This window comes from Azolla caroliniana, unplaced genomic scaffold, assembly GCF_043228905.1.
Source record: "Azolla caroliniana isolate FFs.n. ecotype wild unplaced genomic scaffold, voAzoCaro1.0.p SCAF_9, whole genome shotgun sequence".
NCBI lineage: Eukaryota > Viridiplantae > Streptophyta > Polypodiopsida > Salviniales > Salviniaceae > Azolla > Azolla caroliniana.
The window spans coordinates 19,985,625-19,991,624 of NW_028230444.1; the positions used below are offsets into that span (position 1 = coordinate 19,985,625).

Genomic DNA, 6,000 nt, shown 5'->3' on the forward strand with positions numbered 1-6,000 from the left:
TAAATTATCATATAAAATTAGCATATAAAATTCAACTTTTCTATAGACTTCTCAATATTCGTGTCAAATACCATTGAACTTATATATCTTGTTAAATTTTGAGATCATTGGGCATTTGTCGTTGCCTAAATTTTGCTATTACAATGCTAGAGTGGCCTTGGGAGTAGGTGAATGTAAGAATGGTAAACATTTTCCTTGTGTCTTTATTGCTAGGCTTAAAGGATGTTCTTCCATCCTGCACATTGGGCGAGTCTTTGTGCTTCTATGCTTGATTTTGACGTGCAACAATCAAAGCAAGAAACACCTTATAACACTTCTCTCATGATTCTTAGGCCATAAAGTATGTTGTGGTAATTGAAAGGAGAATAAAAATTATAAAGGTAAATTGTTTTATTATTTTATGTACGCCTAGGAACATGAAGACTTGTTTTGGAACCTTTATTGAAATAAAACATTCTAGAAGCCAATTTCATCATCTTTTCAATGGAACATTCTAGAATCTTATTGGGAGACAAATCTCCAATGTCTTTGATACTAATTTCCTTGAATATATTGTATTATGAATGCCACAATCAACCACATCATTTCCAAAATAAATTAATCAATTTAAAAAGTTTTTTGTTATACTAATATCAAAAGTTTGATAGTTCCATTAGAGTGATGAAGTTCAACATCCAAAAGAACGCTCTTAAATGGCCGACGAGCTCATTGTTTTGTGCTATTGTAATTAGTGTCCATGCATTTAACAATATCATAACACTTTCAAGCACATCATTAATATGAAGCATGTTGGTTTCTAGAAGAGTAACAATGGTGGATTTTATAACTATGCTAGGGAATAAAATACACCATCTCAATTGGATCATAGTTTGTTATCGTGGCTAATAACAATGGTGTATGTTAGATTTAATAGATTATCACTCACATATAATCACAAGCACCTAAAATCAAAAGGTCAAGTGTGTTTGCACGTGCAAGCCCCCTATGGCTAGGGTAAGGAACTTTGTAAATATGCTATTCTTTGGTTCATTTCCTTGTTCAACTAGTCAAATAGTTTCCCATTCTCATTAATGATATTATGCCGCATCAACAATAGTTTTCATTTGGATTATAGGTTTGAGCCTAGGTTTATTACTTTCCCCAACAATATGTTATGCAACATCATTGATTATTTTCATTTCGGCGGTAGGTCTAAATCCATATTTATGGTTCACATGTTTTGGCAAAAGGATATTATGTTATTTTTACTTTCTAGGTGATATATCTTTTTCTTCTTGGTCCATGAATGTAAGCACCTTCTTTTATTTTGCATGAAATGACATGTCACAAAGTGCAAGAGTTGTATTGAATCCATTAGGTGAAGGGAGTGCCACTTATGAACAATTATGAAAACATGGCATGGACACAATCCTATATCAAGATCAATTTGTAGTTGCTCAAATAGGTGAATATTTGTTGGTTAGAATGCTTTCCTTCATAGTTTAGGTTACCACACAAAAGACACTACCTTGCAACATTGCATGATTCTTACATTCATAATTGACCACCTAGTGTACTAGCTTTATGTCATCAACAGTTAGGTAGATCATCTTGAGCTAACATGGAAGGGCTACCCTAGAAAATAAAATTACATTCATCATCATAGAAGTGTAATCTTATTGATATTGAAAGTTTTGAACATTGGGAAAAAAAGCACTTAATCCTAGTGTGTGAAAATGTACTATGTATCAGGAATTCAATGTGGTGGGACTATAGGGGCCCTAGAAAACAAGACTATACCTAATGGCAATGCAATATATTGGTCCATAACTTAGGAGGGATTCAAAATCTTGAACAACGAATATAAATAATTATCATAGTGGTTGAAGACGTCACATTTTGTTTGAAGTTTGAGACCAAACTTGCCTAATGGTTAATAATAGGACTAATTATAAACTCTTCAACTTTACAACAAGGGCATTTGGTCTAGTGGCATGATTCTTGCTTAGGGTGCAAGAGGTCCCGAGTTCAATTCTCGGAATGCCCCTAATTTTGCTAAATTCAATAACAAATTTAGGAACTTGAACAATAATAGAGCATAATATTTATTTATTCACATGTGTATCACGTGAAATGTAATATTTTTGGTCTCATAGGTCATATTTCACCTTCAAAGACGATAATAGAATCTATCTATCTATATATCTTGTGGGCATTCGTCTATCATCATAATTTCTCTCTCTAGTTGGAACAACATGAGAGGGCACACAAGATAATCCTATGAGGCCAACTTGGGTCAATACAACCATGTCTTGCTCATCCTAAACCCTCCTCAAGATGAGGGTGAGTGCTTGCAAGTATGAAGTAAAGAATAGAACAGATTTTTTATTGTCCGCAAAGAGGCCAACTTTGATCTATTGATTCTTGAGCCAAATAAACATATCGTCTTGTATGTGAGTCCTTCCTAGGAAGGGGCATTATTGATTCACAGTAAAAACTTGTGCACATCACCAACATAATGTAGAAGACAACGTAAAACAAAATTCTCTCTTCTAATTGGGCAAATAGCACCTATAAATGGTTTAAGAGATGGTGTTGCCAAAATTGCTCAAACAACACAACCTTAATGCTCACAAAAGACATCAAACAAATCATGCCATATTGATGCTTCAATAACCAAAAGGAACAAGGATACCAAGAATAGCAAATTGCAATAGTATTGCGTTGGTGAAACTCAATATTTGAGCAATAGTTGTCCTTGAAATTGGGCCATAGAGGGCCATAGAGGGCACTAGGAAAATTAGACTCAACTTAAACGAAATGAAATGTATGGTCCATAATCCATGAAAGATTCAACATTTTGAACAAGGAATCATAGTGGTCCAAGAAGTCACATTTTGCTCCAATTTTGAGACCAAACTTACAAAAGGGTTCATATAAACTTCAACTTTACGACCATGGAAGCAAATAGTCTATCTTTTGTATAAATCTCTCTCTCTCTCTCTCTCTCTCAATGTATTCAAGTGACACAATATAAATTCCTTCAATAAAATTCTTAAAATGTCCAACTTAAATATAGGTAAAGTAGTCATAAAAGTCAATTTTTAGTAAATATGGAGGTTCATGTGGCAATTGTTACTAAAAATTATTATAAGAAAATTTTCTTATAATAATTGTTACATATTTTTTTGCAAGTCATGTCTAGAAATATCTCCATAATTTGGAACTTTTTATGTAGCATGGAAAAGGTTCCTTGATCTTGCATTCTAAATTATATCGATTTTATCTTTTCTTTTTAAGGTAGGGCTTTGCATCACGAGTCAATGATTTTTTTTGCCAATTATTATAAGAAAATTTCATTGACCTCAACCCATGAATGGATTCTTTTTTAAAACAAGACATTATGTGTGATGTACCACTGTCTCCCGTTTGCGAATGTGTTGATGAATTATGAATTAACATAGGACATAGAGAGAAAAAGAGAGAGGAATAGCTAGTTTATGACAACTTTATGTAATGGTGAAATATGTGGGCATATTTCATTTTATAGGGAGCATGCCATGATAAAAATGTTTCATTACCCTTTTATGAAACGTCTCAAAATATAGGCTTTATGAAGTCCACTTTTAATTTTTGCCAGGCTTCTTAAAATAGGAGATTGCAATACTAAAGAATATTGTTAGGCCAAATAATATGTATGACCGAGCTAACTAGAAAACTCACCATGGCATAATCCAGGAAATAAAGCTACAAGACCTTGATGTATTTCAAGAGGGGGATGGGGGATATAATTTCAAACTATGCCACACAATTAATCTAAATCCAGTAGAATAAAAATTGTTCTTTTGTTACATATATCCTTGCGTTGGGTTTGGTCTCGACTATCTACACGATTGAATATTATGTGATGTAGGATTTTCTTGGTTCATGTGGTTATTGTGCTAAATTAATTTGTCATTGTCTATTTACATTTAATCCATCAATTCTTATTATTTTCTTGGTACACGTTGTTATTGTGTTAGATCAATTCAATTTAGTTGTCTATCCATGTTTAATTGATTGATTAATAAATTAGATGGAACAAGGAGCTTCAACTTTGACATAGCACATACAAGTAATCTTCAAAATCATTGTGCATACTTTTTTTTGAATTTCTAATACATAATAAGCATTGTTTTTTATCGTTTTGCCATCCTTGAGCGCATGTTGTGCATAGGACCAAGTATTTCGAGTCAAAGCTAACTTTTATTGCTCTTGTCAAAAAGATCAAACACATTTTTGAGATATTTAATGTGTTGTATGCACTAGAATGTTTTAAATACATATGAATTATCAAGCAAAAGCAAGTGATGAGATGGAACCACGTAATTTGCATATCAGAGTGTGTAGTTGAGATAAGGCTTGATCTCTAAGGTCACAATAAATGTTGAAAGATGCTATAACAGTCAAAGTTCTTATGATATTGTTGAAAATTAGGCAACGGGCCCTTAAAAACCTTGAATATTATGACCAAAATAATTAACTTTTAAGCATAAGGAATCGAATTCACAATAATAAATATGTCTTATCTATCCTTAAAAAAGTTGTCCCACTTGGAACACTTGAGTCTCACGTCACTATGAGTATGATATATCCTTAAAGGACCCGAAAATAGTAGTCCAATTCCGTAAGTTAGAGTTATTGTAGGCTTACAACCTATGGGCGAAATGGATGATAATACATGCTCGTAATCTATAATGAGAACTTAACTCCAATTCTATGTTATCAAGTGGCATTTTTTCCAAAGTATTTATTTTTCTTTGAAGCATCCTTGAAAATCCTTTCTTTTTTCCAAAACAAAAAAACTCCTTGCATTAGTTATAAAATTTCATAGTTGTGAATGTTATATACAAACCACAGAAGGGGCTTGATAGTTCCACCTTATGTGGAGGCCCACTGATTCAAGAAAGGAAGAGGACGACCATTGCTGGATGAAGGCTAAACGTTGTCTTTCGGCTCCTTTTCATCTGCCCATGATGCCATCGTATTGGCTATTTAGTGTGGCCACAACTTCACTCAATAACATCGCCTAGTGAATGGTTTGATCGGAGAAGACTTGCCTACAATCTTGTTTCCAAATAGTCCATAGTGTTATTGGGCTGACCAATTCCATATATCACCTTGAACATTTTTTTTTCCCCAGAAATACCTTGAATATTGTCACAACTTATTGTAAGTCGTAACAATAAAATTATAGTGCCACTAGGTGGGTTATTATATAAGGTTTTGACAAATTTAAACTAGTAGCTATACATTTTCAATGCATTTTTTGCTATTCTTTGGAACATGCTTGCCATTGTTTTTATGAAAGAACTACATACAAATATAGAAACAAGAGCTTTATCTTTTTCCAAATAAGAATATACTCCATTAGTTAAAATGACCTACAATACACAACTTTAGTCCCTTTAACGGGTAATCATTACCTACTTCCATATGGGCTACATCACTTATTTATCTTACACTCAATAGCCCACATGTTTGTTCTCTATGTTTCTCATGTCATTCACGCCCCTCTATCATCTAATGGGAGGGGGAACAACCATCTCGGTACTACGTACTGTCACCGTATATCCACTCCAATTTCTACAGCCATCGGTGTAGTATACCATCGTTTTTTGAAATTCAGCCTCATTAATCCTAAAGCATCATCTGTTCCATCAATCCACTCATATTGTGCCATATTAGCTTAATATATTTTGCTGGAGGTCGTTTGTTTGCTGAAAATACCCTAGTACATCTTGTTGTGCAGATGTTCCATATGATAATGGGTGCAAGCAACATCCATAGATCTCCAATTTTCTGCTTCTGGGCATTACTTGTAGGTGCAATGTTATCAATGATCAATCGAATAGTTCCATTCTCCCCTCTGTACATTGCTTTGCATGTGCTATCAATTTCTCCACATCATCATCAAGACAGTTCCAACAAGCATGTCCCCGTTTGAGGGTAAATGAGCTAGAGGCATGGCATAGCAATCGT

The 6,000-nt window shown here is 33.8% G+C and overlaps 1 non-coding gene across 1 annotated transcript; it reads left to right on the plus strand.

Moving 5' to 3' along the window:
• The first annotated feature begins 1,954 nt into the window (after nt 1-1,954).
• TRNAP-AGG (transfer RNA proline (anticodon AGG)) lies at nt 1,955-2,026 on the plus strand. Its single transcript has one exon. It is a non-coding gene; the product is annotated as a tRNA-Pro (tRNA).
• The last annotated feature ends 3,974 nt before the right edge of the window (nt 2,027-6,000 follow it).